This window comes from Panulirus ornatus, chromosome 11 (genome assembly GCF_036320965.1).
Source record: "Panulirus ornatus isolate Po-2019 chromosome 11, ASM3632096v1, whole genome shotgun sequence".
In the NCBI taxonomy this organism is placed as follows: Eukaryota; Metazoa; Arthropoda; class Malacostraca; order Decapoda; family Palinuridae; genus Panulirus; species Panulirus ornatus.
The window spans coordinates 64,458,372-64,470,411 of record NC_092234.1 but is presented as its reverse complement, the minus strand read 5'-3'; the positions used below and the strand labels follow the sequence as shown (position 1 = coordinate 64,470,411).

At 42.4% G+C, this 12,040-nt stretch overlaps 1 protein-coding gene across 1 annotated transcript in view; it reads left to right on the top strand.

Annotated features, from left to right (window-relative positions):
* LOC139751615 (uncharacterized) overlaps window positions 1-12,040 on the top strand; it is a 71,020-nt gene that overhangs the window by 28,052 nt on the left and 30,928 nt on the right. The gene's annotated exons all lie outside the window — the stretch shown is intronic.

The window sequence follows — 12,040 nt, the reverse complement described above, 5'->3', positions numbered from 1 at the left end:
TTTTGAAGTATTCACCTTTAACCCCCTTGCTTTTATATAGTGGCTCAATACATCTATTCTGCCAAGCCTGGCATCATACATATATTGAAAATCTTAACCGGCCAATCAACAACACATTCTCCCCCTTCCTTAAGAAATTCAATTGCAGTGCCATCCACACAACTCACTTTGCCACATTTCATCTTATGCAAAGCTTTCACCACTTCTGTTTTTACCAAACCACTTGCTGTGACTCTCTCACTTATCATACCTCCCTGTTTTTACCAGATCACTTGCTGTGACTCTCACTTTGCATGCCTCCCCAACATCTGCCGTTCTGTTTTCATACACATTCATTGATCCTATATAGTACTCACTTCAGCTCCTCTTCATCTCATCACTGCCTCCTACCACTTCACCAGTGTTCCAATATTTTTCTTATTTTTGTCATGCTTATCAACCTTATTCCAATACATTTTTTTTTTATTATCCCTGAAATTTGCTGATACTCACTCAATCTAATTCTCATTTGCTCTCATTTCCAGCTTCTGCACCTTCTTCTTCACCTCCAGCCACATCTTATTTTACATCTCCCAATTACTTGAACTCCTTCCCTGCAAGTACCACCCTTATACCTATTTTTCCTCTTTCATTTGCAACTTTATTTCTTTATCCCACCACTTAATACCCTTTCTCACTTGCCCATCTCCCATCTTCTGCATGCCATGCACTTGCACATGCCAGCACTACTTTCCTAGATAACTTGCTTTCTTCACTCACTCCACTAGCTTTGTGTGCTTGCACATTTTGCTATTCTACATGCCGTCTCTCTTTGTTATTTCTTTACACGAATCTCTCATATCCCTGGGGATAGGGGAGAATGAGTACTTCCCATGTGTCGCAGAAGGCAACTAAAGGGGACGGGAGCAGGGGGCTTGAAACCCTCCCCTCTGTGTATCAATTTTCTAAAAGGGGAAACGGAAGGAGTCATGCGGGGAGTGCTCATCCTCCTCAAAAGCTCAGATTGGGGTGTCTAAATGTGTGTGGATGTAACCAAGATGAGAAAAAAGGAGAGATAGGTAGTATGTTTGAGGAAAGGAACCTGGATGTTTTGCCTCTGAGTGAAATGAAGCTCAAGGGTAAAGGGATGAGTGGTTTGGGAATGTTTCGGGAGTAAAGTGAGGGGTTGATGAGAGGACAAGAGCAAAGGAAGGTGTAGCAATACTACTGAAACAGGAGTTGTGGGAGTATGTGATAGAGTGTAAGAAAGTAAACTCTAGATTGATATGGGTAAAACTGAAAGTGGATGGAGAGAGATGGGTGATCATTGGTGCCAATGCACCAGGGCATGAGAAGAAAGATCATGAGAGGCAAGTGTTTTGAGAGCAGCTGAGTGAGTGTGTTAGTAGTTTTGATGCAAGAGACTGGGTTGTAGTGATGGATGATTTGAATGCAAAGGTGAGTAATGTGGCAGTTGAGGGGATAATTGGTGTACATGGGGCGTTCAGTGTTGTAAATGGAAATGGTGAAGAGCTTGTAGATTTGTGTGCTGAAAAAGGACTGGTGATTGGGAATAATTGGTTTAAAAAGAGAGATATACATAAGTATATGTATGTAAGTAGGAGAGATGGCCAGAGAGCATTATTGGATTACATGTTAATTGATAGGCATGTGAAAGAGAGACTCTTGGATGTTAATGTGCTGAGAGGTGCAATGTCTGATCATGATCTTGTGGAGGCAAAGGTGAAGATTAGTAGAGGTTTTCGGAAAAGAAGAGAGAATGTTGGGGTGAAGAGAGTGGTGAAAGTAAGTGAGCTTGTATAGGAGACTTGTGTTAGGAAGTACCAGGAGAGACTGAGTGCAGAATGGAAAAAGATGAGAGCAAAGGACATAAGGGGAGTGGGGAAGGAATTGGATGTTTTTAGTGAAGCAGTGATGGCTTGCGCAAAAGATGCTTGTGGCATGATAAGCATGGGAGGTGGGCAGATTAGAAAGGGTAGTGAGTGGTGGGATGAAGATGTAAGATTATTAGTGAAAGAGAAGAGAGGCATTTGGACGATTTTTTCAGGGAAATAGTGCAAATGACTGAGAGATGTATAAAAGAAAGAGGCAGGAGGTCAAGAGAAAGGTGCAAGAGGTAAAAAAGAGGGCAAAGGAGAGTTGGGGTGAGAGAGTATCATTGAATTTTAGAGAGAATGAAAAGATGTTTTGGAAGGAGGTGAATATTATTCATGTGTAAGACAAAAGAACAAATGGGAACATCGGTGAAGGGGGCTAATCGGGAGGTGACAAGTAGTGGTGATGTGAGGAGATGCAGTGAGTATTTTGAAGGTTTGTTGAATTTGTTAGATGACAGAGTGGCAGATATAGGGTGTTATGGTAGAGGTGTTGTGCAAAGTGAGAGGGTCAGGGAGAATGGTTTGGTAAACAGAAAAGAGGTAGTGAAAGCTTTGTGGAAGATGGAAGTCGGCAAGGTGGTGGGTTTGGATGGTATTGCAGTGGAATTTATTGAAAAAGGGGGTGACTGTGTTGTTGACTGGTTGGTGACGATATTCAGTGTATGTATGGCTCATGGTGAAGTGTCTGAGGATTGGTGGAATGCATGCATAGTGCCATTGTACAAAGGCAAAGGGGATAAAGGTGATTGTTCAAATTACAGAGGTATAAGTTTGTTGAGTATTCCTTTGAGATTATATGGGAGGGTATTGATTGAGAGGGTGAGGGCATGTACAGAGCATCAGATTGGGGAAGAGCAGTGTGGTTTCAGAAGTGGTAGAGGATATGTGGATCAGTTGTTTGCGTTAAAGAATGTATGTGAGAAATACTTAGAAAAACAATTGGATTTGTATGTAGCATGTATGGACCTGGAGAAAGCATATGATAGATTTGATAGAGATGCTCTGTGGAAGGTATTAAGAGTATATGGTGTGGGAGGTAAGTTGCTAGAAGAAGTGAAAAGTTTTTATCGAGGATGTGAGGCTTGTGTACGAGTAGGAAGAGAGGAAAGTGGTTGGTTCCCAGTGAGTGTTGGTTTGTGGCAGGGGCGCGTGATGTCTACATGGTTGTTTAATTTGTTCATGGATGGGGTTGTTAGGGAGGTGAATGCAAGAGTTTTGGAGAGAGGGGCAAGTATGCAGTCTGTTGTGGATGAGAGAGCTTGGGATGTGAGACAATTGTTGTTTGCTGATGGTACAGTGCTGGTGGCTGATTCGGGTGAGAAACTGCAAAAGCTGGTGACTGAGTTTGATAAAGTGTGTGAAAGAAGAAAGCTGAGAGTAAATGTGAATAAGAGCAAGGTTATTAGGTACAGTAGGGTTGAGGGACAAGTCAATTGGAGGTAAGTTTGAATGGAGAAAAGCTGGAGGAAGTGAAGTGTTTTAGATATCTGGGAGTGGATTTGGCAGCGGATGGAACCATGGAAGCGGAAGTGAGTCACAGGGTGGGGGAGGGGGCAAAGGTTCTGTGAGTGTTGAAGAATGTGTGGAAGGTGAAAACATTATCTTGGAAAGCAAAAATGGGTATATTTGAAGGAATAGCGGTTCCAACAATGTTATATGGTTGCGAGGCATGGGCTACAGATAGGGTTGTGCGGAGGATGGTGGATGTGTTGGAAATGAGATGTTTGAGGACAATATGTGGTGTGAGGTGGTTTGATAGAGTAAGAGATGAAAGGTTAAGAGAGATTTGTAGTAATAAACAGAGTGGTTGAGAGAGCAGAAGAGTGTGTATTGAAATGGTTTGGTCACATGGAGAGAATGAGTGAGGAAAGATTGACAAAGAGGATATATGTGTCAGAGGTGGAGGGAACGAAGAGAAGTGGGAGACCAAATTGGAGGTGGAAGGATGGAGTGAGAAAGATTTTGAGCGATTAGGGCCTGAACATGCAGGAGGGTGAAAGGCGTGCAAGGAATAGAGTGAATTGGAACGATATGGTATACCGGGGTGGACTTGCTGTCAATGGATTGAACCAGGGCATGTGAAGCGTCTGGGGTAAACTATGGAAGGTTTTGTGGGGCCTGGATGTGGAAAGGGAACTGTGGTTTCGGTGCATTTCACATGACAGCTAGAGACTGAGTGTGAACGAATGTGGCCTTTGTTGTCTTTTCCTAGCGCTACCTCGCACACGTATGGGGGAGGGGGTTGTCATTTTGTGTGTGGCGGGGTGGCGACGGAATGAATAAAGGCAGCAAGTATGAATTATATGCATGTGTATATATGTATATGTCTGTGTATGTACAGTATATATATGTATATGTTGAAATGTATAGGTATGTATATGTGCATGTGTGGACATGTATGTATATACATGTGTATGTGGGTGGGTTGGGCCATTCTTTCGTCTGTTTCCTTGTGCTACCTCACTAACGTGGGAGACAGCGACAAAGTATAATAATAAAGAATAATGAATCTCTTTTCAAAGCTCATGTACTTTCATCATCCTCTTCTATTCCATATCCTTTCCCATTTACTGAAAACCTCTACAAGTCTTCACCCTTGCCTCACTCCAGGTAATGATCAGACATTCCATCAGCTGTCCCTTTAAGCACATTCACACCCAAGAGCTCTCTTTTGCATGCTTGTCAATTAGTAAGTAAGCTGATAATTCCCATTTACCATTTTTTTCTTATGTATTTTCCTCTTTTTCAACAAGGTAAGGGAGAAAATATTCTACTTTCATATTCCCTTTGTGTCATAGAAGGCAACTACAGGGGTTGGGAATGAGGGGCTTGAAACCCCTCTTCTTGTATTTTCAGCTTCTAAAAGAAGGAACCAAGCAGGTAGTGTTCATTCTCCTCTGAGTCTCAGGCTTGGGTGTTTAAATGTGTATGGATGTAACCAAGATTTGAAGAGAAGAGACATAGTATGTTCAAGAAAAGAAACCTGGATGTTCTAGCTCTGAATGAAACAAAGCTCAAGGGCAAAGGGGAAGAATGGTTTGGAAATGTCTTAAAGAGGTAAAGTTAGGGGTTGGTGAGAGGATAAGAGCTAAGAAAGGAGTAGCACTACACCTGAAGCACAAGTTGTGGGAGTGTGTGATAGAGTTTTAGGAAGTAACTTTTAGATTGATGTGGGTAAAAAGGAAAGTAGATGGCAGGAAATGGGTGATTATTAGTACTTATGCACCTGGCCATGAGAAGAAAGATATGAGAGACAGGTGTTCTGGGAGTAGCTGAGGGAGTTTGTTAACAGTTTTGATGAAAGAGATTGGATACTGGTAATGGGTGATTCAAATGCGAAGGCTAGGAATGTGGCAGTTGAGGTTATAAGTGTGGGGCATGGGATATTGAATTTTTTTTTATATATTTATTATGCTTTGTCGCTGTCTCTCGTGTTAGCGAGGTAGCGCAAGGAAATAGACGAAAGAATGGCCCAACCCACCCACATACACGTGTATATACATACACGTCCACACACGCACATATACATGCCTATACATTTCAACGTATACATATCTATACATACACAGACATATACATATATACACATTCCTATGAGTCCACTGGGAAAATGAAACACGATAAGTTGGGAACTTATCGTGTTTCATTTTCTCAGTGGACTCATAGGAATATCTTGATCACGTGCAAAATTGTGATCCTTTCCAATATATACACATGTACATAATTAATACTTGCTGCTTTATTCATTCCTGTCGCCACCCCGCCACACATGAAATGACAACCCCCTCCCCCTCATGTGTGCAAGGTAGTGCTAGGAAAAGGCAACAAAGGCCACATTCGTTCACACTCAGTCTCTAGCTGTCATGTATAATGCACCAAAACCACAGCTCCCTTTCCACATCCAGGCCCCACAAAACTTTCCATGGTTTACCCCAGACGCTTCACATGCCCTGGTTCAATCCATTGACAGCATGTCGACCCTGGTATACCACATCATTCCAATTCACTCTATTCCTTGAAAGCCTTTCACCCTGCTGCATGTTCAGGCCCCAATCGCTCAAAATCTTTCTCACTCCATCCTTCCACCTCCAATTTGGTCTCCCACTTCTTTTTCCCTCCACCTCTGACACATATATCCTTGTGGTCAATCTTTCCTCACTCATTCTCTCCATGTGGCCAAACCATTTCAATACACCCTCTTCTGCTCTGTCAACCACATACTTTTTCTTACCACACATCTCTCTTACCCTTTCATTACTTGCTTGATCAAACCACCTCACACATATTGTCCTCAAACATCTCATTTCCAACACATCCACCCTCCTCCACACAACCCTATCTATAGCCCACACCTCGCAACCATATAACATTGATGGAACCACTATTCCTTCAAACATACCCATTTTTGCTTTCCGAGATAAGTTCTCGCCTTCCACACATTCTTCAATGCTCCCAGAACCTTAGCCCCATCCCTCACCCTGTGACTCACTTCTGCTTCCATGGTTCCATCCGCTGCCAAATCCACTCCCAGATATCTAAAACACTTCACTTCCTCCAGTTTTTCTCCATTCAAACTTACCTCCCAACTGACTTGTCCCTCAACCCTAATGTACCTAATAACCTTGCTCTTATTCACATTTACTCTCAGCTTTCTTCTTTCACACACTTTACCAAACTCAGTCACCAGCTTTTGCAGTTTCTCACCCGAATCAGCCACCAGAGCTGTATCATCAGTGAACAACAACTGACTCACTTCCGAAGCTCTCTCATCCACAACAGACTGTATACTTGCCCCTCTTTCCAAAACTCTTGCATTCACCTCCCTAGCAACCCATCCATAAACAAATTAAACAACCATGGAGACATCATGCACCCCTGCCGCAAACTGATATTCACTGAGAACCAATCACTTTCCTCTCTTTCTACTCGTACACATGCCTTACATCCTCGATAAAAACTTTTCACTTGTTCCAGCAACTTGCCTCCCATACCATATACTCTTAATACCTTCCACAGAGCATCTCTATCAATTCTATCATATGCCTTCTCCAGATCCATAAATGCTACATACAAATCCATTTGTTTTTCTAAGTATTTCTCACATACATTCTTCAAAGCAAACACCTGATCCACACATCCTCTACCGCTTCTGAAACTACACTGCTCTTTCCCAATCTGATGTTCTGTACGTGCCTTCACCCTCTCAATCACTACCCTCCCATATAATTTACCAGGAATACTTAACAAACGTATACCTCTGTAATTTGAAGATTCACCTTTATCCTATTTGCCTTTGTACAATGGCACTATGCATGCATTCTGCCAATCCTCAGGCACTTCACCATGAGCCATACATACATTGAATATCCTCATCAACCAGTCAACAATACAGTCACCCCCTTTTTTTAATAAATTCCGCTGCAATACCATCCAAACCCGCCGCCTTGCTGGTTTTCATCTTCCGCAAAGCTTTCACTACTTCTGTGTTTACCAAATCATTCTCCCTGACCCTCTCGCTTCGTACACCACCTCGGCCAAAACACCCTATATCTGCCACTCTATCATCTGATCCATTCAACAAACCTTCAAAATACTCACTCCATATCCTCACATCACCACTACTTGTAATTACCTCCCCATTAACCCCCTTCACCGATGTTCCCATTTGTTCTCTTTTCTTACGCACTTTATATACCTTCTTCCAAAACATCTTTTTATTTTCTCTATAATTTAATGATACTCTCTCACCCCAAATCTCATTTGCCCTCTTTTTCACCTCTTGCACCTTTCTCTTGACCTCCTGCCTCTTTCTTTTATACATTCCCAGTCATATGCATATTTCCCTGCAAAAATCATCCAGATGCCGCTCTCTTCTCTTTCACTAATAATCTTACTTCATCCCACCACTCACTACTCTTTCTAATCTGCCCGCTCCCATGCTTCTCATGCCACAAGCATCTTTTGCGCAAGCCATCACTGCTTCCCTGAATACATCCCATTCCTTCTCCACTCCCCTTATGTCCTTTGCTCTCACCTTTTCCCATTCTGCACTCAGTCCCTCCTGGTACTTCCTCATACAAGTCTCCTTTCCAAGCTCACTTACTCACACCACTCTTTTCACCCCAACGTTCTCTCTTCTTTTCTGAAAACTTCTTCAAATCTTCATCATCGCCTCCACAAGATACTCCCACAACTCCTGTTTCAGGAGTACTGCTACTCCTTCCTTTGTTCTTGTCCTTTCACCAACCTCTGACTTTACTCCTAAAAAATTCTCAAACCACTTTTCCCCTTTACCCTTGAGCTTTGTTTCATTGAGAGCCAAAACATCCAGGTTCCTTTCCTCAAACATACCATCCACACACATTTAGACATCCCAATCTGAGCCTTCGAGGAGGATGAACACTCCTGCATGACTCCTTCTTCTGTTTCCCCTTTTCTGAAAGTTAGAATACAAGGAGGGGAGGGTTTCTAGCCCCCCGCTCTCATCTCCTTTAGTTGCCTTATACGACACGTGGGGAATGTGTGGGAAGTATTTTTTCTCCCCTATCCACAGGGATAAATATTGAATATTATAAATGTAAAGATGCTTGTGGCGTGAGAAGTGTGGGAGGTGGGCTGATTAGAAAGGGTAGTGAGTGGTGGGATGAAGAAGTAAGATTATTAGTGAAAGAGAAGAGAGAGGCATTTGGACGATTTTTTCAGGGAAATAATGCAAATGACTGGGAGATGTATAAAAGAAAGAGGGAGGAGGTCAAGAGAAAGGTGCAAGAGGTGAAAAAGAGGGCAAATGAGAGGGGGTGAGAGAGTATCATCAAATTTAAGGGAGAATAAAAAGATGTTTTGGAAGGAGGTAAATAAAGTGTGTAAGACAAGGGAACAAATGGGAACTTCAGTGAAGGGGGCTAATGGGGAGGTGATAACAAGTAGTGGTGATGTGAGAAGGAGATGGAGTGAGTATTTTAAAGGTTTGTTGAATGTGTTTGATGATAGAGTGGCAGATATAGGGTGTTTTGGTCGAGGTGGTGTGCAAAGTGAGAGGGTTAGGGAAAATGATTTGGGAAACAGAGAAGAGGTAGTAAAAGCTTTGTGGAAGATGAAAGCCAGCAAGGCAGCAGATTTGGATGGTATTGCAGTGGCATTTATTAAAAAAGGTGGTGACTGTATTATTGACAGGTTGGTAAGGTTATTTAATGTATGTATGACTCATGGTGGGGTGCCTGAGGATTGGCGGAACGCTTGCATAGTGCCATTGTACAAAGGCAAAGGGGATAAAAGTGAATGCTCAAATTACAGAGGTATATGTTTGTTGAGTATTCCTTGGAAATTATATGGGAGGGTATTGATTGAGAGGGTGAAGGCATGTACAGAGCATCAGACTGGAGAAGAGCAGTATGGTCTCAGAAGTGGTAGAGGATGAGTGGATCAGGTGTTTGCTTTGAAGAATGTATGTGAGAAATACTTAGAAAAGCAAATGGATTTGTATGTAGCATTTATGGATCTGGAGAAGGCATATGATAGAGTTGATAGAGATGCTCTGTGGAAGGTATTAAGAATATATGGTGTGGGAGGCAAATTGCTAGAAGCGGTGAAAAGTTTTTATCGAGGATGTAAGGCATGTGTACGTGTAGGAAGAGAGGAATGTGATTGGTTCTCAGTGAATGTAGGCTTGCGGCAGTGGTGTGTGATGTCTCCATGGTTGTTTGATTTGTTTATGGATTGAGTTGTTAGGGAGGTGAATGCAAGAGTTTTGGAAAGAGGGGCAAGTATGCAGTCTATTGTGGATGAGAGAGCTTGGGAAGTGAGTTGTTCGCTGATGATACAGCACTGGTGGCTGATTCGAGTGAGAAACTGCAGAAGCTAGTGACTGAGTTTGGCAAAGTATGTGAAAGAAGAAAGCTGAGAGCAAATGTGAATAAGAGCGAGGTTATTAGGTACAGTAGGGTTGAGGGACAGGTCAATTGGGAGGTAAGTTTGAATGGAGAAAAACTGGAGAAAGTGAAGTGTTTCAGATATCTGGGAGTGGATTTGGCAGCAGATGGAACCATGGAAGCGGAAGTGAATCACATGGTGGGGGAGGGGGCGAAAATTCTGGGAGCATTGAAGAATGTGTGGAAGTCGAGAACATTATTTCTGAAAGCAAAAATGGGTATGTTTGAAGGAATAGTGGTTCCAACAATGTTATATGGTTGTGAGGCATGGGCTATGGATAGAGTTGTGCGGAGGAGGGTGGATGTGCTGGAAATGAGATGTTTGAGGACAATATGTGGTGTGAGGTGGTTTGATCGAGTAAGTAGTAATAGGGTAAGAGAGATGTGTGGTAATAAGAAGAGTGTGGTTGAGAGAGCAGAAGAGGGTGTTTTGAAATGGTTTGGTCACATGGAGAGAATGAGTGAGGAAAGATTGACCAAGAGGATATATGTGTTAGAGGTGGAGAGAACGCGGAGAGGTGGGAGACCAAATTGGAGGTGGAAAGATGGAGTGAAAAGGATTTTGAGTGATCGGGGCCTGAACATGCAGGAGGGTGAAAGGCATGCAAGGAATAGAGTGAATTGGAAGGATGTGGTATACTGGGGTCGACGTGCTGTCAATGGATTGAACCAGGGCTTGTGAAGCGTCTGGGGTAAACCATGGAAAGTTCTGTGGGGCCTGGATGTGGAAAGGGAGCTGTGGTTTCAGTGCATTATTACATGACAGCTAGAGGCTGAGTGTGAACAATGTGGCCTTTGTTGTCTTTTCCTAGCACTACCTTACACACATGAGGGGGAGGGGGTTGTTATTTCATGTGTGGGGAGGTGGGGATGGGAATGAATAAAGGCAGATAGCATGAATTATGATCATGTGTATCTATGTATATGTCTGTGTGTATATATATGTATACGTTGAGATGTATAGGTGTGTATATTTGCGTGTGTGGACGTGTATGTATATACATGTGTATGTGGGTGGGTTGGGCCATTTTTTCGTCTGTTTTCTTGCGCTACCTCGCTAACACAGGAGACAGCGACAAAGCAAAATAAATAAAACGAAAATAAAATGTAAATTGTGAACAGATTTTGGAGTTGTGCTGAAAATGGACTGGTGTGATTGGGAATACCCGATTTAAAAAGAGGGACATACACAAGTATTTGTATGTGAGTAGGAGAGAGGGTCAGTGAGTATTATTGGATTACATATTAATTGATAGGCATGTAAAAGAGAGACTTTTGGGTATAAATGAGCTGAGAGGGGCAGTTGATGGGATATATAGGCATGTAAAAGAGAGACTTTTGGGCATAAATGAGCTGAGAGGAGCAGTTGATGGGATATATGATAATTATCTTGTGGAAGTGAGGGTTAAATTTGTAAAGGTTTTCAGAAAAAAGGAAACAGTTTTGGTGAGGAGAATGATGAAAGTATGTGAGCTTGGAAGAGACTTATGTGAAGAGTACCAGGAGAGACTGAGTGTAGAACAGCAAAAGGAGAGAGTAAATGAAACAAGGGTAGTCAGTGAGGAATGGGAGAAGGGCAGATTAGAAAGGGTAGTAAGTGGTGGGATGAAGTAAAATTGCTAGTGAAAGAGAGATGTTTGGGTGGTGCTTCCATGAAGGAGTTAAACGATTGGAAGATGTGTAAGAGAAAGCAGTAGGAGGTCAAGAGGAAGGTGCAGGGTTAAAATAGAGGGTAAATGAGAAATGGGATGAGCAAGTATCAGTAAACCTTAGGGAGAATAAGTTTTGTTTTGGAAGGAGGTATGTAATGTGCAAAAAGCAAAAGAACAAATGGGATCACCTTTGAAGGGGGGAAAAGGGGAAGTGATATCAGGTAATGATGAAGTGGAAAGGTGGAGTGAGTATTTTGAATGACTGTTGAATGGGTTTGATAATAGAGTGGTAGATGTAAGGTGTTTAGGATGGGGTGATATGCAATGTGAGAGAGTCATGGAGAAGAAAGAAGAGGTGTTGAAAGCCTTAAGTAAGATGAAAAGTGGCATGCTGGTTGAAGTGGATGGTATTGTGTTGAAATTATTAATTAAGGGTGTGACTGTGCTTTTGACTGGTTGATAAAGATTTTCAGTGTTTGTATGTATCATGGTGGGTGCCTGAGGATTGACAGAATTCGTGTATAGTGCCACTGTAGAAAGGCAAGGGGCATAAATGCAGCTGATTGTTCAAACTTCAGAGGTG